General features: G+C 48.1%; 1 protein-coding gene across 1 annotated transcript in view; it reads right to left on the reverse strand.

Annotated features, from left to right (window-relative positions):
* Nucleotides 1–22,130, reverse strand: part of ANXA11 (annexin A11) — a 66,051-nt gene extending 43,921 nt beyond the window's left edge. The window contains exon 1 of the mRNA XM_029060585.1: nt 22,047–22,130. The gene's annotated coding sequence lies outside the window, so the exon portion shown is untranslated. The remainder of the gene's footprint in view (nt 1–22,046) is intronic.
* Between the last annotated feature and the right edge of the window lie 819 nt (nt 22,131–22,949).

Consider the following 22,949-nt stretch of genomic DNA (forward strand, 5'->3'; position numbering starts at 1 on the left):
TTTGAACACTTTACCTGTAAATACTTGGACTGTGAGTGCTTACTATGTGCAGAGTACTGTACTAAGCGCTTGAAGCATATAATTCGGCAACAGATAGAGACAATCCCTGCCCAGTAACGGGCTCACAGTCTAAACGGGGGAGACAGACAGCAAAACAAAACAAAACAAAATAAAACAAGCAGTCTAGCACAGACATCATCAAGATAAATAGAAACACAATATACTACATCTACCCCAGCGCTTAGTATAGTGCTTGGAACAGAGTAATCATTATTATTATAGGAAGCAGAGTGGCTCTAGTGGAAAGAGCAGAGCCCTGGGAATCAGATGCCCTGGGTTCAAATCCCACCTCTACTACCTGTCTAGAAGATGAGCTGGTTGTAGGCAGGGAATGTGCCTGCCAACTCTTTTATTGTACTCTCTCAAGTGCTTAGTACAGTGCTCTGCACATAGTAAGCACTAGATAAATGCCATTGATGATGATGATGGTGTGACCTTGGGCAGGTCACTTAACTTTTCTGTGCATCAGTTTCCTCATCTGTAAAATGGGAGTTAAATCCTATTCCAATTTAAAACTGTGAGCCCCGTCTGGGTCAGGGACCATATCCAACCCTATTATCTTGTACCTATCCCAGCACTTAGTACAATGCCTGGCACACAGTAAGCACTTAACAAATACCAATAAAAAAAATGAGAAGCAGCACGGTGCAGTGGATAGAGCATGTGCCTGGGAATCAGAGGGTCATGGGTTCTAATCCCAGCTTCACCACTTGTCTGTTGCATCGCATTGGACAGGTCACTTCTGTGCCTCAGTTACCTCATCTGTAAAACGGAGATTGAGGCTGTGAGCCCCATGTGGGAAAGGAACTACGCCAAACTTGATTTGCTTGTATCCACCCCAGCACTTAGTACAGTGCCTAGTACATAGTAAGTACTTAAATACCACAAGTGTTTCCCAATCCATCCTTCTGCCAGTGGTCTTGTAATGCAGCTACTAAGCCCAGGAGGTCCAGGTGAGATGGTGCGTGGGTGAAGCAGCCAGGACCAGCAACCCCTCCAGCAGAAACACTTCAAGGGGGTGTGTGTCTTATTGCTGGTAGCTCACCCTTGGGATCTGGGACCCCAGTGGGTCTCAGCCCGAGTGACCAGAGGCCAGAAATACTGTATTCTGCTGGCCAGTGTGCAAGACATATATTCTTATTCTCATTTTCTCTCTTTCTCTCTCCTTCTCCCCCTCCTTCTTCCCACAGTCACACCCACAGAAACCATCTCAGCATCAACCATCAATCTCTGACAAAGGGCAGTTGAAAGGGACCACAGTACCAAGACATTTTTCAAAGTTAATAATAATAATGTTGGTATTTGTTAAGTGCTTACTATGTGCAGAGCACTGTTCTAAGCGCTGGGGGAGACACGGGGGAATCAGGTTGTCCCACATGGGGCTCACAGTCTATAGGACTGTTATAGGACTGTTTATAGTCCTAAAGTTATAGGACTCTTGTCATACTAAAGCAAAAAATCTGAAGATTTTCTTGCACTGGATTAGAAGTACAGGACTAGGATTAATTTCAAGTTAAATTTGACAGAAAATAATTCGAAACAACAACCACACCTTTTCCTTAGGCAGCAGCTCTGGCCCAAGAAACTCCAAACCGTGTGCAGGTGTTCCATGATTGTTTTCAACATCTCTAAACTCTAGCTAGGGAACATCATTCCCGCTTTACAAACAAGGAAGCTCAGAGTAACTCATGACTCCTCAAAATGTCAGTGACAAATAAATGTGGTACTTAACCATTTACTAGGCACGAAACACTGTACTAAGCACTGGGTTAGAGAAGAAGCATGGTATGGTGGATAGAACACAGAACTGGGAGTCAAAAGGGTGTAGATTCTAATCCTGGTTCCGTCACTTGTCTGCTGGGTGACCTTGGGCAAGTCACTTCATTTCCTCTATGCCTCAGTTCCCTCATCTGTAAAAGGGGATTGAGACTGTGAGTCCCCTGTGGGACTAGACCTTGTCCAACCCAATTTGCTTATATCCACCACAGTGCTTAGAACAGTGCCTGGCACGTAGTAAGTGCTTAACAAATACCACTATTATTATTATTATTAGGTTGGAAACGATCTCTGTCCCACATGAGTCTCACTATTAAATACAATATGTATTTATTCCCCATTTGATAGATCAGGAAACTGAGGCACAGAGAAGTTAAGACACTTGCCCAAGATCACACAGTGGGTAAATGGTGGAACCAGAATAAGAACCCAGGTCCTCTGCCTTGTAGGCATGGTCTCTTTCCACTAGCCCACATTGCTGCTGAAATGACTCACTGATTATTCTTTTATAATTATTGTTCTGAATATTCTAATCCAGTCACTCCTAAATGTTCTTCCTCAAAATCCTTACTGTCCTTCATCAAAATCCCTACTGTCCGCTGCCTACGCCTCACCAAACCTCCCTTTTATATTTCACATCCTCACTTTTTTTGCCCCTCCACAGGAAGTACTCAATAAATACCATTGCCTGAAGCTAGTAGCTCCCAGTTCCTTCTCTTTGCATCGTCATTCTTTCATTCAATTTTATTTACTGAGCGCTTACTGTGCACAGAGAACTGTACCAAGCGCCAGGGAAGAGTACGATATAACAATAAGCAGGCACCCAACGAGCTTACAGTCTAGAGGCTATCGTCGTCACCCTCAAGCAGATTCCCTGACCCCGACAGTCATTTCCGGCTCGAAAGTTCCCCACGTGGCCCATCAGAGACCCTGCTTTATGACCTGACCCTGGCACACCAACTAATCTGTCCTCCTTTGCAGGTTTTTAACTTCTCCCCCCCGAAGCCTCGACATCATCCCCCTGCCCTCTCCATTTCTGTTCTAGGGAAGTGGGAGTGTGGTAATGCCTGGCTGCATTCAGAGCTCCTTAATGAACCAGCCCCATGACCATGACTGCATTTCTTTGTCAACCCAGGCCGCAGTTTCCCCCAAAATGACAACGGACAGATAATGTTTACTTGGGCAATCCAAAGACGGTGCAATAACTGCTGTTTTCTTAGCAATCTTCCTAAGGAAGAAACAGTGATGCTCTTAAAAAGATCATGGTTTAGGGGCAGAGTATTGTGGGCCTACTAGGTGCAGTGCTTGGTACTAAAACCTGTTAAGTACAAAATATAAAAGAGTGCTCTCCTACACCTTCCCCTGTATTTAGATTGGCATTGCAAATCTCATTCAGTCAGCCAGTTACCTCCAACTGCTTATTCAACAACTCAATCAACAGCATTTATCGAGAGCTTACTGTTTGCAGAGCACTATATTAAGCATTTAGGAGAATATAATCTGATAGAGTCGGTCTACCTGTTCCCTGCCCACAAAGAGCTTACAGTCTAGACGGGGAGACAGACATTCAAACGGCAGGGAGTGTCTCTATCTGTTGCTGACTTATTCATTCCAAGCGCTTAGTACAGTGCTCTGCACATAGTAAGCGCTCAATAAATACTATTGAAATGAAAATTAAAAAAACATTAAAATAAGTTACTTATACGCACTCAAGTGCTTTTGGGCTGAGGGTGGGGTGAATAAGCAGCGTGGCTTAGTGAAAAGAGCACGGTCTTGGGAGTCAGAGGTCGAGGGTTCTAATCCCAGCTCTGCCACTTGTCAGCTGTGTGGCTTTGGGCAAGTCACTTTGCTTCTCTGTGCCTCAGTTACCTCAGCTGTAAAATGGGGATGAAGACTGTGAGTCCCATGTGAGACAACCTCGTATCTATCCCAGTGCTTAGAACAGTGCTTGACACATAGTAAGCACTTAATACCATCATCATTATTAATATTAATAAAAATAAAAAAAGTGTAAAAATCCCATTGCAAGTGCGATGCAGGTGCCGGAGGGACTAGGGGAAATGAGGGCTTAGTTGGGGAAGGCCCCTTAGAGGAGATGTGATTTCAGTAAAGCTTTGAAGGTGGAGAGAGTGGAGGTGGAGAGCGCCATAGTCTGTCAGACATGAAGAAGGTGGGAGTTCCAGGCAAGGGTAGGACGTGGGCAAGGGAGAAACAGATGAGATGGAGGTACAGCGATTACGTCGGTGTCCGAGAAGCAAAGTGAGCAGGCTGGGTTGTTGTAGGAAATCAGTGAGATAAAATAGGAGGAAGCAAGGTGACTGACTGCTTTAAAACCATTGGTTAAGGACTTCCTGTCTGACATCTACTTTACCAGGGTAGTTTACAATGACTAGCCCAGGGCGACCTTCAGTTAATTGTAGAATTTAACTAGCTAAGGGAGGGTAGTGGTAAGATCCACCCCCAGACTACATGCACTTAGTTGCCTTTGGGCCTATAAGAATACCCAGGGTCAAAACAAGAGGTGGTAGGAGAAATACATCTGGAAGCCTGAAGAAAAGACTGGGAAAGCCAGTACCCAGTGTTCGTTGTGGGCAGGGAATGTGTCTGTTTATTGTTGGACTGTCCTCTCCCAAATGCTTAGTACAGTGCTCTGCACACAGTAAGTACTCAACATATACAACTGAATGAATCACAATATTTACTGAATGCTCACAGGTTGAAGAGACTGAGTAAGAGGAAAGACGCATAGCCTAATGGAAAAAGCACGGGCCTGGGAGTCAGACGACCTGAGCTCTAATCCCAGCTCCACCATTTACCTGCTGTGTGACCTTGGGCAACTCACCTAACCTTTCTGTGCCTCAGTTCCCTCATCAGCAAAAGGGGGATTCTATTCTCCTTCCTACTTAAACTGTGAGCCCAATATGGGCTGATTATCTTGTATCTACACCAGTACATAGTACAGTGTTGGTACGTAGCAAGCATTTAACAAATGCCACAATTATTATTATTAATAATGTATTTTACTTTGCCAGGCCTGTTTCAGAAATTCAGGATTGCTTCCCAGGCTCATGTATACTGGTGCTGAGCTAAACTTTTGTGTGGAAAAGAATCTACTGCTTTCTTCCACCCACGAGACCTTGGTCCTATCATTCCCTGGGTCCCATCACCACTACAGCCTAGCTGCACAATCCGCTCCTCTAGCCCCAGCATCTCGTCTATCTTCCCGCCGAATCCCCTTCCCACAACCTCCCCACTTCTACATACACCAGACCACACCTCTCTCCACCTTCAAAGCCTTATTAAGGTCTCATCTCCTCCAAGAGGCCTTCCCTGATTAAGCCCTTTTTTCCCCACTCTCTCTCCCTTGTGCATCATCTACGCACTTCATTCATTCATCCGGTTCCATCGTATTTATTAAGCACTGTACTAAGCATTTGGATCTGTGACCTTTGGGCATTTGATATTCTCCCCACATTCAGCACACAGCACTTGTGTACATATTTTACATACTATAAATTACTTAATGTCTGTCTCCCTCTACACTATAAGCTCACATTGAGAGCAGAGAACCTGTCTACCAACTCTTTTGCATTACATTCTTCCAAATGCTTAGTACAGTGCTCTGTTCACGGTCAGCACCCAATAAATACCACTGATGATGATAATCACTCTTCAGGGCTCCTCACTCTCCAGGTCTTCTCAGTCATAAAATGAGAAGAGTAGCCCTGCCTCCTCACTGAGTGGTTTGTGGTTCTTGCTGCTTGTGGTTGTTGCTGCTGCATCCGAGAAGTATTATGCCGCAGGATTTCTGCTCCCCATAAACAAAATCCTGAACCGTGAGCCCAGCCCTGCCGGTGACACGGTAGATGTGGCACCTAGGATGTGCAGTGGAGACGTGCCTTCTCCTCAGAGTTGGTGGGAGACCTACAGGAAGCCTCTTTGAGGTGGTGGGAGCCCAAAGTTAGTACAACCATCAGCGCTCGCTCCCCTGGAGAGCGGCTTCTAACCCCCACACTGTGAATCAGGTGGGGTCAGAGAGGCAGGAAATATGGGGATGAGGGAGGAAGGGATGGGTGCATGTGAGATGGAGGACAAAGAGGCACACATTGCATCTTTGAAGTACTGTTCTCTGGTCGTTCCTGCAACTGCTGTTACTGTAACCAGGAAAAATGGTGGAGGGAAGCAGAGAGGTGCTGAAAGGAGAACTGTGCTGCAGGGGTGGCTAAACTAAACCCAGCCCAGCCACGGTGCTATTTCACTTGCCATTCCCTCCATCCCCAGTGCCTCCCTACTTCTTCACCTCAATTCATCATTTCCCATCCTCCCTTGAAGGCCTCCTTCCATGGCATTTTTGTAGATATTAATTCACACAGTCTATTACTCAACTAGTTTATTAACTTCCCAGAGCACCTAATACAGCCTCATAATACTTGTATTTGTTAAGTGCTTACTATGTGCCAAGAACTGTACTAAGCTCTGTACTAAGCAGTCACTGTCACATATGGGGCTCATAGTCTAAGCATTTATCATTCATTCATTCATTTACTCAGTGCTTACTTTGCGCAGAGCACTGTACTAAGCGCTTGGAAAGTACAATTCAGCCATAAAGAGTACCCTGCCCACACTGGTCTTGGGGTCTAGAAGGGGGGAGACAGACATCAAAACAAGTAAACACGCATTAATATAAATAAATAGAATTGCAAATATGTACATATATACAGAAGTGCTGTGGGGAGGGGGGGTAGAGCAAAGGGAGCGAGTCAGGGCGATGGGAGGGGAGGGGGAGCTGAAGAAAAGGGGGGCTCATTCTGGGAAGGCCTCTTGGAAAACGTGAGCCTTCAGTAGGGTTTTGAAGTGGGGGCAAGTGTGATTGTTTGGCAGATGTGAGGAGGGAGGGCGTTCCAGGCCAGAGGTAGGATGTGGGTCAGGGGTTGACGGCGGGACAGGCGGGAACCCAGTGAGAAGGTTAGCGGCAGAGGAGCGGAGAGTGTGGGCTGGGCTGTAGAAGGAGAAAAGGGAGGTGAGGTAAGAAGAGGCAAGGTGATGGAGAGCTCTGAAGCCAATAGTAAGTTGTTTTTGTTTGATATGGAGGTTGATAGGCAACCACTGGAGATTTTTGAGGAGGGGGTAACATGCCCAGAATGTTTCTGTAGAAAGATAATCTGAGCAGCAGAGTGAAGTATGGACTGAAGTGGGGAGAGACAGAAGGTTGGGAAGTCAGAGAGGATGCTGATGCAGTATTCCAGTCGGGATAGGATGAGTGTTGGTATTTGTTAAGCGCTTACTATGTACAGAGCACTGTTCTAAGCGCTGGGGGAGATACAGAGACATCAGGTTGTCCCTTCACAGTTAATCCCCATTTTACAGATGAGGGAACTGAGGCACAGAGAAGTGAAGTGACTTGCCCACAGTCACACAGCTGACAAGTGGCAGAGCCGGGATTCGAACCCATGAACTCTGACACCCAAGCCCAGGCTCTTTCCACTGAGCCACGCTGCTTCACATGGTAGTGGTTTGGATGGAGAGGAAAGGGAGGATCTTGGCAATGTTGTGAAGGTGAGACACGCAAGCTTTGGTGACGGACTGGATATGTGGGGTGAATGAGAGAATGGAGTCAAGGATGTCACTGAGGTTGCGGGCTTGTGACATGGGAAGGATGGTTGTGCCGTACACAGTGACGGGAAAGTCAGGGAGACGACAGGTTTTGGGAGGGACGATAAGGAGCTCTGTTTTGGACATGTTGAATTTTAGGTAGCGGGTGGACATCCAGGTGGAGATGTCATGAAGGCAGGAGGAGATGCGAGCCTGGAGGGAGGGAGAGAGAACAGGGGAGGAGATGTAGATATTTGGGTGTCATCCACATAGAGATGATAGTTGAAGCCATGGGAGTGAATGAGCTCAGCAATGGAGAGTAGACGGAGAAAAGAAGGGGACCAAGAACTGACCTTTGAGGAACCCCTAGTTAGGGGATGAGAGGGGGAGGAGGAGCCCACGAAGGAGACCGAGAATGAATGGCCAGAGAGCTAAGAGGAAAACAAGGAGAGGACAGAATCAGTGAAGCCAAGGTTGGACAATGTGTTGCGGAGAAGGGGATGGTCCCACAGTGTCAAAGGCAGCTGAGAGGTCGAGGATGATTAGGATGGAGTAAGAGCCGTTGGGTTTGGCAAGAAGGAGGTCATTGGTGACCTCTGAAAGGGCGGTTTCAGTGGGGTGGAGGGGATGGAAGCCAGATTGGAGGGCGTCCAGGAGAGAGTTGAAGTTAAGGAATTTGAGGCAGCGGGTGTAGACGACTCGCTCCAGGGGTTTGGAAAGAAAGGGTAGGAGGGAGATGGGGCGATAACTGGAGGGGGCTGTGGGATCAAGGGAGAGTTTTTTTAGGATGGGGGAGACTGGGCACGTTTGAAGGCAGACGGGAGGAAGCCGTTGGAGAGTGAGTGGCTGAAGATGGAAGTTAGGGAGGGGAGGAGGACTGTATTGTCTGATGTGCCCTGGAACTCCCTGTGGGCTGGAGGTTGGGTCAAAGAGAAGCAGGGCAGCCCAGTGAATAGAGCACAGGCCTAGAAGTCAGAAGGGCCTAGATTCTAATCCCAGCTCTGCCACTTGCCTGCTGTGTGACTTTGGGCAAGTCACTTCACTTCTCTGTGCCTCATTGATCCCATCTGTAAAATGGGGATTGAGCCTGGGTACCCCCTGTGGGGCAGGGACTGTGTCCAACCTGATAAACTTGTATCTACCCCAGCGCTTAGTACTGGGCCTAGCACATAATAAGCACTTAACAAATACCATTTTAAAAAAAAGTGTCATCTGTATTGCTGAAAATTGATTCTTTTCATTTTCCTGGAGTTCAGATAGGTGCTCCTCACACCAATACAGCTTCAACTTCCAAGTAGAACAGTCTGTGGCTAACCGCTTTTAAGACATTTCTCTTTGGCTGGGGAGAAAGCTTGAGGCAGAAGGAAAAGGAAGTTATACGCATTTATGAAGTGAGAATCTTTCTCTTTAGCAGAACTGGCATAGGGGAACAGGCCCACATGGCTCCTCGCACCCCACTCTTGGGCGGGCTGGCACCCATAGAAGAGGAATTTAGCTGACGACTTGGGAAATATATTTGAACATTTTGGCAAAGGGCAAGGGATGGAGCACTGGGGTAGACACAGGGGAATCAGGTTGTCCCACGTGGGGCTCACAGTCTTAATCCCCATTTTACTGATGAGGTAACTGAGGCACCGAGAAGTTAAGTGACTTGCCCAAAGTCACACAGCTGACAAGTGGCCGAGCTGGGATTCGAACCCATGACCTCTGACTCCAAAGCCTGTGCTCTTTCCACTGAGCCACGCTGCTACTGTGGGTCAACCAAGTTATTTAACTCCGTTGAAAAGGGCATTTAGTCTTTCAAGTTTTTGGGCAATTTACCAAATGTAATTTCTGGGAAGAGTTAATGCCTCCCTCCAAAGAAAAGCATTGATAAAAAACAGTCCACTAGACTGTCAACTCCTTGAGGACAGGGATCCTGTATCCCAACTCTATTATAGTGTACTCTCCAAAGTACTTAGTAAATCACAGTCAGTGCTCAAATATCATTGTGTATTTTTTAAATTGTATTTGTTAAGCTCTTACTATGTGTCAAGCACTGTTCTAAGCGCTGGAGAAACACAAGTTAATCAAGCCACATTGGGTTCACAGTCTAAGCAGGAGGGAGAACAGGTATTGAATCCCCAGTTTACAGTTTAAGAAACCGAGTCACAGATGAGTGACTTGTCCAAGGTCCCACAGCAGGCAAATCATGGAGGCTGCATTAGAACCCAGGCCTCCTGGCTCCCAGGCCCGAGCTTTAACCATTAGGCCACACTGTTTCCCTATCTGAATGATTGATTGAACACCATTGCCAATAGGATGGAATCAGGTCTTTACAAATCAGTCAGTGGTTGTTATTGCACACTTACTATATGTGGACCACTGTACTAAACCCTTGGGAGAGTACAAACTGAATTAGCAAACGTGTTCCTTGTCCCCTGTCTTGTCTTATGCTGTCGAGTCATTCCCGACCCATAGCCACTCCACAGACACAACTCTCGAGAACGCCCCACCTCCATTTGCAATTGTTCTGGTAGTGGATCCACAGAGTTTTCTAGGTACAAATACGGAAGTGGTTTGTCATTGTCTTCTTCTGCGCAGTAAATGTGAGTCTCCGCCCTTGACTCTCTCCCGTCGCCCAGCACAGGTGAGTTTTGACTTGTAACTGATTGTCTGCCACTCGCCAGTCACTGCCCAAGCTAGGAATGGAATGGATAAGCCTCTGCTTGACTCTCCCTCCCGTAGCCTAGACCGGTAGAGTACTGGAAACTCTCCCAGGTGCGATCCTGAGAGGTCCCTGCCCATTGTGAGCTTTAAAGTCTATAAATGCTACTCAAAACCCCAGCAAAAAGGAATCTTTCAGGCCCAAGCCAGCAGGATTTGCTGGAGTTGGAGAGATTTATTTGCTGCGGTTGGACTTTGTCTCACGTGTTTCTCTGCAGCATATCCTTGGCCCCTCGATGCTAAACACAGAATGTTGACTTAATCTGGTTTTAATACGAAGACGGTGCCCGGCTTTCCAACTAAAGCCAAACCCCCACAACCTATTACAGGGACTTTAGTTTTATATGCAGTGTTTATTAACCTTCCTGCCTGTGTTGTACAAGTCACACCTTTTTTATAAGCTCAAAATTCCAAGGTGCCAGGCCAAGTGAATAAAACACTCTTTGTGGCCAATCTATTTTGTGCAGAAAGAGGCTGTATTTACTGAACTGATGCCCAGGGGCAAGGAACACTGAGGTTTCTCTGAGATGTGACAGCAAAAGCTTTGGTTTCAACCTGTGTCTAGAGAGTGTTGGAGAAACCAAGATGTGGAGGGCGGAGTGTTCTTTTGGGGATCCAAATTTAGAGTTGGCAAGAGAGCACTAGCAGTGTCAGTGGAGTGGGAGAGGCAGGCTGACCAATTGGGAATTGTTTTGAGGAAATGGGACCCTGCGGTTAAGGACTCTCTCTCATCAGGGCTTAATATTATGGGAAGCAGCCTGGCCTAGTGAATAGAGCACGGGCCTGAGAGTCAGAAGGACCTGGGTTCTAATCCCGGCTCCACCACTCATCTGCTCTGTGATCTTGGGCAAGTCACTTAACTCGTCTGCTGTGTGATCTTGGACAAGTCACTTAAACATCTCTGTATCTCAGTTACCTCATCTGTAATATGGGAAGTAAGACTGTGAGCCCCACGTGGAACAGGGACGGTGTCCGACCTGGGTAGCTTGAATCTATCCCGGTGCTTAGAATAGTACTTGATACATAGTAAGTGCTTAATAAATACCATCATCAACATTATGCAGACCGAATCTACCAGCACACTTTAGAAGTGGGAAGAGTACTACCCAAAGAATCAAAAGACCTCACTCCTTATCCAATTATAGCCTTACTAAAGCACATCGGCACTCAAATACGATGGAATGAATATCTCCTCCAAGAGGCCCTCCCTAAGTCTTCATTTCCTCTTCTCCCACTCCCTTCTGTGTCACTCTTTCACTTGGATTTGCACCCTACATCCACCCCACCCTCAGCCCCACGGCACTTACGTACACATTTATTTAAATATTTACTTTAATGTCCTCTGACTCCCACTCCCAGCCCCATTCACTTTCCCCTAGACCACATTGCTATGTGCAGAGTATTATATTAAGTGCTTGGGAGGGTATAAAACAGCTGGTAGACATGATCCCCGCCCTCAAGCAGCTTATGATCTAGTCCCATCCAATGGCAGGGGGAGAAACTGCAATGAAAATCAGTCCTATTCATCAAGTGCTTACTGCATGCGGAATACTGCACTAAGTGCTTAGGAGAGTATCATATGAGAGAGAGTATCATATAATAGACAAGTCCCCTGCCCACAATAATAATAATAATAATAGTGTTGGTATTTGTTAAGTGCTTACTATGTGCAGAGCACTGTTCTAAGCGCTGGGGGAGATACAGGGTAATCAGGTTGTCCCACATGAGCCTCACAGTCTTAACCCCCATTTGACAGATGAGGTAACTGAGGCACAGAGAAGTTAAGCGACTTGCCCACAGTCACACAGCTGACAAGTGGCAGAGGCATGATTAGAACCCACACCCCGCTCCAGTCTATTCTTCACTCCGCTGCCCGGCTCATCTTCCTGCAAAAACGTTCTGGGCATGTCACTCCCCTTCTTAAACACCTCCAGTGGTTGCTTATCGACCTCCACTGGAAACAAAAACTCCTCACTTTAGGCTTCAAGGCTCTCCATCCCCTCGCCCCCTCCTACCTCTCCTCCCTTCTCTCTTTCTACCGCCCACCCCGCACGCTCCGCTCCTCCGCCGCCCACCTCCTCGCCGTCCCTCGGTCTCGCCTATCCCGCCGTCGACCCCCCGGGCCACGTCCTGCCACGGTCCCGGAACGCCCTCCCTCCTCACCTCCGTCAATCTAATTCTCTTTCCCTCTTCAAATCCCTACTTAAAGCTCACCTCCTCCAAGAGGCCTTCCCAGACTGAGCTCCCCCCTTTTTCCCTCTGCTCCCTCTACCCCCCTCTTGACTTGCAGACAAGAGAAGCAGCGTGGCTCAGTGGAAAGAGCACGGGCTTTGGAGTCCGGGCTCATGAGTTCGAATCCCAGCTCTGCCACTTGTCGGCTGTGTGACTGTGGGCAAGTCACTTAACTTCTCTGGGCCTCAGTTCCCTCATCTGTAAAATGGTGATTAAGACTGTGAGCCCCACGTGGGACAACCTGATTCCCCTATGTCTACCCCAGCGCTTAGAAGAGTGCTCGGCACATAGTAAGCGCTTAACAGATACCAACATTATTATTATTATCCCACCTTCACCTCTCGGCAGCTAAACCCTCTTCTCCCCCCTCTCCCTCTTTTCCTCCTCCCCCTCTCCCATCCCATCCCCTCAGCACTGTACTCGTCTGCTCAACTGTATATATGTTCATCACCCTATTTATTTTGTTTATTTTGTTTAATGAGATGTACATCACCCTGATTCTATTTATTTGCCATTGCTTTATGAGATGTTCTTCCCCTTGATTCTATTTATTGCCATTGTTCTTGTCGGTCTGTCTCCCCCGATTAATAATAATAATAATATTAGTATTTGTTAAGCGCTTACTATGTGCCGAGCACTGTTCTAAGCGCTGGGGTAGACACAGGGGAATCAGGTTGTCCCACGTGGGGCTCACAGTCTTAATCCCCATTTTACAGATGAGGGAACTGAGGCACCGAAAAGTTAAGTGACTTGCCCAAAGTCACACAGCTGGCAAGTGGCAGAGCAGGGGTTCGAACCCATGACCTCTGACTCCAAAGCCCCTGCTCTTTCCAATGAGCCACGCTGCTTCTCAATTAGATTAGACCGTAAGCCCGTCAAAGGGCAGGGACTGTCTCTATCTGTTGCCGATTTGTACATTCCAAGCGCTTAGAACAGTGCTCTGCACATAGTAAGCGCTCAAACAATACTATTGAATGAATGAAGAGTGGCAGAGTCAGGATTCGAACCCATGACCTTCATTCATTCATTCAATAGTATTTATTGAGCGCTTACTATGTGCAGAGCACTGTACTAAGCGCTTGGGATGAACAAGTCGGCAACAGATAGAGACAGTCCCTGCCGTTTGACGGGCTTACGGTCTGATCGGGGGAGACGGACAGACGAGAACGATGGCACTAAACAGCGTCGAGGGGAAGAACATCTCGTAAAAACCGATGGCGACTAAATAGAATCGAGGCGATGTACAATTCATTAACAAAATAAATAGGGTAACGAAAATATATAAAGTTGAGCGGACGAGTACGGTGCTGTGGGGATGGGAAGGGAGAGGTGGAGGAGCAGAGGGAAAAGGGGAAAATGAGGCTTTAGCTGCGGAGAGGTAAAGGGGGGATGGCAGAGGGAGTAGAGGGGGAAGAGGAGCTCAGTCTGGGAAGGCCTCTTGGAGGAGGTGATTTTTAAGTAAGGTTTTGAAGAGGGAAAGAGAATCAGTTTGGCGGAGGTGAGGAGGGAGGGCGTTCCAGGACCGCGGGAGGACGTGACCCGGGGGTCGACGGTGGGATGGGCGAGACCGAGGGACGGCGAGGAGGTGGGCGGCGGAGGAGCGGAGCGTGCGGGGTGGGCGGTAGAGAGAAGGGAGGAGAGGTAGGAAGGGGCAAGGTGACGGAGAGCCTCGAAGCCTAGAGTGAGGAGTTTTTGTTTGGAGCGGAGGTCGATGGGCAACCACTGGAGTTGTTTAAGAAGGGGAGTGACATGCCCAGACATGACCTCTGACTCCCAAGCCCACGCTCTTTTCACCAAGCCACGCTGCTTCTCAGGAAGCTTACAGTCTAGTGGAAGAAGAATCAGGATGGCTGGTGAGAGGCTGGTAGAAAGGAGGTTCAGGTCTAGGCGCGCTCTGCCACTCGTCAGCTGTGTGACTGTGGGCAAGTCACTTAACTTCTCTGTGCCTCAGTTCCCTCATCTGTAAATTGGGGATGAAGACTGTGAGCCTCACGAGGGACAACCTAATTACCTTGTATCTACCCCGGCGCTTAGACCAGTGCTCTGCACATAGTAAGCGCTTAACAAATACCAACATTATTATTCCTAGCTCAGCTACTCGTTCATTCTTTCATTTATTCATTCAGTTGCATTTATTGAGCACTCACTGTGCGCAGAGCACTGTGCTAGCTACCATGCCAGAGACAGACCAGTCCCCTTTGGCAAAAATATGTCAGGTGGGGGGAAAATGGCTGACTTGCAGACAAGAGCTTCTGATATCCAATCATGTAGCTCTCTGTGTCTACTTCAATGTATGGCGGGGATAAGGTGTTATCAAAATAGCTGAGATAGCCCCAGGGACTGTACTCACTCCACCCTATCTTTTTTCCCCACCTGGAGAACACAAAGACTTCTGAGTGAGCTAGTTAAAAACTACATTCAACTCACCACCCACAGAGCACGCATTTAAAAGAGCTGCATCAATCATTAGCCAAGCTTCTTCTCTGTTTCTTTGAAAGCAGCACCCTGCCCCGTTCACCCACAAGCCGCTCCACTGCTGAAAGCAATTCCATCTGAACCCTGGTAAAATAATAACAGGATATAATAACAGGATCGCCTGGAGATAGCTGCTAGGCCAAAGAGTTCAACAGAGAAGCAGAGTGGTCTGGTGGAAAGAGCAGGGGCCTGAGAGTTGGAAGAACTTCTAAACCTGGTTCTGCCATTTGCCTGCTGCGTGACCTTGGGCAAGTCATTTTACTTCTCTGTGCTTGTTTCCTCATCTGTAAAAAAAAAATGGGGAATACCTGATCTCCCTCCTAAATAGACTGTGAGTCCTGTGTGGGTCAGGGACAATGTTCAACCTGATTAAGAGAAGCAGCGTGGCTTAGGGGAAAGAACCCGGGCTTGGGAGTCAGAGGTCGTGAGTTCTAATCCCGGCTCTGCCACTTGTCAGCTGTGTGACGGTGGGCAAGTCATTTCACTTCTCTGTGCCTCAGTTACCTCATCTGTAAAATGGGGATGAAGACTGTGAGCCCCACGTGGGACAACCTGATTACCTTGTATCTACTCCAGTGCTTAGAACAGTGCTTGGCACATAGTACTGGCTTAACAAATACCATCATTACTGTATTATTACCTTGTGTCTACACCAGGATTTGGTAAGGTGCTTGACACATAGTAAGCATTTAAAAACCACAAATTACCAGTGGCATAATAAACAATCATGACAATCTGAAACTTTCATTTTGTAAGCCCCTAGGGCATACTTTGCGGTCAAAAGTCACTTTTCTGACAGTGAACTTTATCCAGAGTTGTATGACTTAAAAGTTAGAGAAGCAGTGTGGCTTAATGAATAAAACACAGGCCTGAAGTCAGGAGGACCTGGGTTTTAATCCTGACTCTGCCACTTATCTGCTCTGTCACTTTGGCCAGTCACTTAACTTCCCCGTGCCTCTGTTACTTCATCTGTGAAGTAATAATAAAAACAATAATGATAGTGGTATTTATAGCCGGGCACTGTACTGAGAGCTGGGGTGGATACAAGCAAATCGGGTTGGACACAGTCTCTGTCCCACAGGGGGCTCACAGTCTCATCCCCCATTTTACAGATGCAGTAATTGAAGGTAAAATGGCGATTATGTGAAGGTTGTCCCACGTGAGGCTCACAGTTAATCCCCCTTTTACCTCATCTGTAAAATGGGGATTAACTGTGAGCCTCATGTGGGACAACCTGATTACCCTGTATCTACCCCAGCGCTTAGAACAGTACTCTGCTTATAGTAAGCGCTTAACAAATACCAACGATTAAGCCTGTGAGCCCTTTGCGGAACAAGGGCTGTGTCCAACCTGATTAGCTTGTACCTGCCCCAGCACTTAGTAGACTGCTTAGCACATAGTAAGCACTTAAATACCATAAAAAAGTGAAAAAGTTTAACCTTGCAAACCCATGAAAAAGAGCAAGGAAAAATAACCCCAAAGAGGTGGACTTTCCCAGGATACCAGAGTTTGAAGTGATAACACATTTTTTCAAAATGATTTACATTATTTATCTCAACTTAATCTTTACAACATCCCTGTGAGATGAGGAAGCAGGCTTTACATTGCTATTTATGCAATTATATTTATTGAGTGCATACTATGTGCAGAGCACTGTACTAAGTGCTCGGAAAGAGCAAATTCAGCAATAGAGGCAATCCCTGCCCACACTGGGCTTACAGTCTATTTACGGAAGATCAAGCTGAGCTCCAGAGAAGTTTAGTGACTTGTCCCTGGTCACACATAGCAGCCCAAGGACAGATTTGGGATCAGAACCCATGTCCACCACCTCCCAGATTTGTGCCCTTTTCACTGACCTGCAGAGCCTTAAAATAGGGCAAGACGGACTCCAGTTCCTAGGTTCAAAGAGCCAATATGAAACTGCAACCTCTCTGTGGCTGAAGCACCCTGGTAACTGAACCTTTCAAGTGCTGCACCTAATCCTAGATGGGCCCCAGGAACGCTGGGATGTTTTTCAAGGAACAATGTGCGGCAAGCAGTGTGGCCTAGGGGAAAGACCAAGGGCCTGGGAGTCACAGGACCTGGGTTCCAATCCCTGCTATGCCACTTGCCTGCTGTGTGACCTTGGACTCATCTTCCCTGTGCCTCAGTTTCCTAAACTGTAAACTGAGGGATTCAATACCCATTCTCCCTCCTTTTTAGATTGTGAATCCCATTTGGAACAGTGACTGTATCTGGCCTGATATATTTGTGTCTATACCTTCCAGTGCTTAGATCAATGTCTGACGTAGTAAGCACGTTAACAAATACCATTTTTAAAAAATGTGTTACAACTCTGGGGAGTTCCATCCTGCCTCTGGCCTGGAATGCCCTCCCTTCTCAAATCCGACAATCGTTCTCTCCCCCTTTAAAGCCTTAATGAAGGCACATCTCCTCCAGGAGGCCCTCCCTGATTAAGCCCCCCCATTTCCTCTTCTCCCACTCTCTTCTGCGTCCCCCTTACTCCCTTTGTTCTTCCCCCTCCCAGCCTGATAGCACTTATGTGCAAATCTGTAATTTATTTATATTAATGCATGTCCCCCCATCTTTTAGACTGTAAGGTCATTTTGGGCAGTGTCTTGTTTATTGTTATATTGTACTCTTCACACAGTAAGCACTCAAAAAGTATTATTGAATGAATACTAAAGGAATCAGGCATTAGCAGCTTTAAGATCAATTAATAAGGTCATTCCTCTTACCTGTCTAGTTGTTCTGGAGTTACATTCAGGGGCATACAATAGACTACAGGTCTTAGGTAAAACAACAGATGAGAAGCCTCTTTACACCAGAAAGCCTGTTTTTCAGCCTAAAACTGACCTTGTTTGTGACCAAAACACATCCATTTCTGTGATCACTCTTCTACTCCCAGTTTTTCTGGTAGTTTGTGCTTTCCAGATCCTTCCTGCCTCTCAGTCACACCCACCCCTCAAATACAGAAAGACTGTATTGTTGTTCATTTTCATTCATTCAGTAGTATTTATTGAGTGCTTAGTGTGTGCAGAACACTGTACTAAGCATTTGGGAAAGTATAATATAACAATAAATGGACACATTCCCTATCCACAACAAGCTTTTAACATCTATTAATTTTCTAGACTCATCCTCTTCAAATCATAACCAGGGTTTGTGACACTTCTTATTCGCTATTTTAAGATTAAATTGTAACTTTGAAACAACTTTTCTCCATAGCCATTACTATTAAATGGACTTAATGGGAGAATCCATTCATCATCATCATGGTGGAATTCATTAAGCACATACCTTGTGCCAAGCACTGCACTGTGCTGGAGTATATGCAAGATAATCACGCCAGACACAGTCTCTGCCCCTTATCATAGGGGCATCACCATAACTAGAAAGAACAAGTATTGAATCCTCATTTCACAGACAAAATTTTAGGCGCAGAGAAGTCAAATGACTTGCCCAAGATCATACAACAAGTGACAGAGCTAGGTTTACAACCCAAGTCTTCTGACTCCCAGGCCCATGCACTTTCCACTAGGCTGTGCTGCTTCAATTGTGCATTAAATAACCCAAGACCTCTCTGGGCCTTCTCTGCTGTTTTCATTTTTACTCTGCTGGTGGAGATGTAAGATCTTTGACCTCCAAACAACTCAGAAAAAGATATCTACCCCCAGCCTTGCTTTATCTACAAATAAGTTCCACATCACTGAAAGAGGGGCCAATAGGGTGCACCCAGATATCTTCCCTACGCCTCATTTAAATCCCTGGGGCCCAAATGCCTGCCAGATCACAAGGCAGATCTGTGACTTCCTCCAGGCCATACTGATTTTACAAGTGAAATTTTCCCTAGCCCCTATATCAGATGATTCACTGGAATCCTTCCAGATACCACACACCTGGATTCTAAACAAAGGTTTTTCATAAGTGCTATGCAACCTTTTCGTGCTGAATTAGTGACAAAACAGTATCATTTGAATTTTTCTTTCTTGGATAGCACACGGATTCCTGATGGGGGAGAAAGGTTAGATGAAATCCCCAAAGAACAAAGATCATCGATGAGACCCGCGTGTGCCTTCTCCCCGCAAACTCTCAGGATCAAGGATTCAGGTTAGAAACTGCAAGCCAGGGGACTGATGCAAGCAGGCTGAAATGTCTATAATGGCTCAAACAATGGTATTTATTGAGGACCGACTGTAGGCAGAGCAGGAGAGAGAGGATACAGTAAAAGTGACAGATCAGATCCCTGTCTACAGGGAAATGAGGAACACTTCATTCATTCAACCGTATTTATTAAGCACTTACTGTGTGCAGAGCACTGTATTAAGCGCTTGGGAAAGTACAATACAACAAACAGTGACAATCCCTGTCCATTAGGAGCTCAGAGTCTAGAGTTGGTGGGGGGCATACATCAATAGACATCAGTCAACCTTTTAGACTGTGAGCCCATTGTTGGGTAGGGATTGTCTCTATCTGTAGCCGAACTGTACTTTCCAAGTGCTTAGTACAGTGCTATGCACACAATAAGCGCTCAATAAATATGATTGAATCAATACAAAGAAATAAAATCACAGATGTATACATAAGTGCTGTGGGGTTGGGGGTGAGGGGAAAGAGCAAAGGGAGCAAGTCAGGGTGACGCTTTGTGCCGATCTCCTCTCTCAAAGGTTCCTCTAAAGGATCGATTTTAGTGTGCCCTCCTTCCCTTTCCTTTTTTGTTTCTTTAGGACCAGGTTGTAGATGAAGAGATGTAAGGATGATGCTCTGAGGGTAGGGGCTTAAACCATCTCAATTGCTTGTTCACAAAAATTTTAAAAAAATATATTGAGGCGGAGAAGGGGCAAGGGCAAATGGATCTTTCCAGAAAGGCAGAGCCTCGAAGATCCACACCTGCCTTCAGGGATGGGGATAAGCCATAAATAACATTCCAGCAACTGGCCTTAAAAAAAATCTCATCTAATTCTAGAAAGTTCCTCCCCAGTACAGGACTCTGCACACAATACCTGCTCAATAGATAACACTATTACAGTGAGTACAAAAAATGTACCAGCCCCTTGCAGGAGCAAATGGTAGAGAGGGTGACCTGCGTATGATTGCCTTAGCATTCCAGGATAATTATAAATGCAAATCTTGCAGGCAGATTGCGACTTTTGGGGTATCCCTCCTACCAGATCGGGAGCCCACTGTGTCTGACCTTGTACCCACCTCAGTTTAGAACTGGGTCTGGCACATAGTAAGTGCTTAATAAGTACCATTCTTCTTCTTATTATTAATAACAACCTCTGCAGGTAAGATCTCCTTGCTAAGCCACCCGGAAGGGCACAGCACACAAGGCCCACAGTCTGTCATCTGTGTATCAAGTCTCAACCATGCTGTGTGTTGAGGGAAGCCTGGAGGACTTCTTCCCTTCCCGCTCCAGACCAGATCCACCTGGTCGGAACTTGCTCAGGCCGGGGATGGGACACCTCCGGGTGTCGGAGCAGAGGGACGGACAAGAGAGGGAACCTCTCCGTGATGCCTGCAGGCCCAGTCTGATTGCTAGACAGGGCTGGGTGAAGGGGTGATGATGATGATGGCATTTATTAAGCACTTACTATGTGCCAAGCACTGTTCTAAGCACTGGGGTAGATACAAGGTAATCTGGTTGTCCCACACGCTCAGCCTTCATCATCGATGTGGCTTAGTGGAAAGAACCCGGGCTTGGGAGTCAGAGGTCGTGAGTTCGAATCCCGGATCCTCCACGTGTCACCTGTTTGACTTTGGGCAAATCATTTCACTTCTCTGTGCCTCAGTTCCCTCATCTGTAAAATGGAGATGAAGACTGTGAGCCCCACGTGGGACAACCTGATTCCCTTGTATCTACCCCAGCGCTTGTCACATAGTAAGCGCTTAACAAATACCATCATTATTACCCCCATTTTACAGATGAAGTAACTGGGGCACAGACAAGTGGAGTGCCTTGCCCAAGGTCACATGGTAGACAAGTGGCAGAGACGGGATCAGAACCCACGTCCTCTGACTCCTGGGCCCGTGATTCTTGCCACTAGATCACAATGCTCTCTTGGGTGCTGGGCGAGGCTCCCAGATGAGTAAGACTGTTGCATTTTTTTTTGCAAATTGACGTGCAGGCCCAAGGGGGCAAACAGTACTGCTGTTCTTTCCTCTCCCACACATATTTGGTGTGCTTGTCGGGGGGGGGGGGGTGGCGGGGCAGGGGGGAGAGAAAGAGAGAGAGAAGAAGAGAGAAGGAAGGAAGAGAAAGGATGAGGAAAGAGGAGGAAGGAAGTGGAAGAAGGAGGGAGGAATGAGGAAGTAGGAGGGAGGAATGAGGAAGTAGGAGGGAGGAGGAAGAAGGAGAAGGAAAGAGGGAAAGGAAGGAGGAAGGAAAGAGAAGGAAGGAGGTGAGAGAAGGGAGGAGGAGGAAGGAGGGAGGAGAAAGGAGGAAGAAGGAAGGAGGAGGGAGGCAAAGGAGAAGGAAGGAGGAGAATGAGGAGGAAAGGGGGGGAGGAGGAAGAAGGAGAAGGGAGGAGGAGGGAGGAGGAGAATGAGGAGGGGGGGAAGGAGGAGGAGGGAGGAGAGAGAAGGAAGGTGGGAGGAGGGAGAAGGAGGAAGGAGAGGAAGGGGAGAGAAGGAGGAAGAAGGGGGAGGAGAAGAGAAGGCGGAAGAAAGGGGGGAGGGGGAGCGAAACAGCATGGCATAGTGGGTAGAGCCCGGGCCTGCGAGTCCGAGGTCGTGAGTTCTAATCCCCACCCTGCCCCTTGTCTGTTCTCTGACCCTGGGCAAGTCACGTCACTTCTCCGGGCCTCAGTGACCTCATCTGGAAAATGGGGATTGAGGCGGTGAACCCCCCGGCGGGGGGAGAGGCAAGGACCGCGTCGGGCCCGATGGCCCTGTGGCCACCGCAGCGCTCGGGGCTGGGGCCCTGGCAGGGAGGAAGGCCTTAGCAGAGGGGGGCGATGATGATGATAAAGAAGAGGAGAGGCCGAAAGGGGGAGAGAGGGTGGCGGGGGAGGAGGAAAGCGGGGAAGGAGGATCACAGCTCAGCCGCCGGTCCTGCCCACCGCGGGCCGGGCGTGTTGGGCCGCAGGGAGAGCGGGGCGGCCGGGGAGCCCGGCAGGAGCTACTGGGGGGGAGGGCGGGGGCGGGAGGCCCTCGGGGGCTTGTCCTGGTCCTGTCCCCCAACCGCCCGACCGGCACCTCCTTACCGTAGCCCGCTGGCGACGCTGCTCCTGCTTCTCCTACTCCTGCCCCTGCTGCTCCTGCTCCTCCTGCTCCTCCTGCTCCTCCTACTCCTGCCCCTGCTGCTCCTGCTGCTCCTCCTCCTGCTCCTGCTCCTCCTCCTCCTGCCCCTGCTGCTCCTGCTCCTCCTACTCCTGCCCCTGCTCCTGCTGCTCCTACTCCTGCTCCTCCTACTCCTGCCCCTGCTCCTCCTACTCCTGCCCCTGCTGCTCCTGCTCCTCCTACTCCTGCCCCTGCTCCTCCTACTCCTGCCCCTGCTGCTCCTGCTCCTCCTACTCCTGCCCCTGCTCCTCCTACTCCTGCCCCTGCTGCTCCTGCTCCTCCTGCCCCTGCCCCTGCTCCTCCTACTCTTGTCCCTGCTGCTCCTGCTCCTCCTTCCCCTGCTCCTGCTGCTCCTACTCCTGCTCTTCCTGCTGCTGTACCTGCTGCTGCTCCTACCCCTGCTAGTCCTATTCCTGCTGCTCCTACTCCTACTCTTCCTGCTCCTGTACCTGCAGCTGCTACTGCTCCTACCCCTGCTTTTCCTGCTCCTGTACCTGCTGTTCCTGCTCCTGTACCTGCTGCTGGTCCTGCTCCAGCTGGTCCTGCTCCCGCGGCTGCTGTGTCCCTCCCCGCCCCCGCCTTCCGGACCCGCCCCCGGCCCGCCCATTAGATTCACTCAATACTCATTCATTCAGTGGTATTTATTGAGCGCTTGCTAGGTGCTGAGCCCTGGACTAAGCGCTTGGAAGGGACAACTGGGCCACACATAGGACCATCCCTGCCCAACGACGGGCTCACAGGCTAACCGGGGGAGGCGGACAGCAGAGCAAAAGAGAACAAAACAAAAACAAGGCCCCATTATCGAGATAAATAGAATGAAGGGGATG

Source organism: Ornithorhynchus anatinus, chromosome 3 (assembly GCF_004115215.2).
Source record: "Ornithorhynchus anatinus isolate Pmale09 chromosome 3, mOrnAna1.pri.v4, whole genome shotgun sequence".
Classification (NCBI taxonomy): Eukaryota; Metazoa; Chordata; class Mammalia; order Monotremata; family Ornithorhynchidae; genus Ornithorhynchus; species Ornithorhynchus anatinus.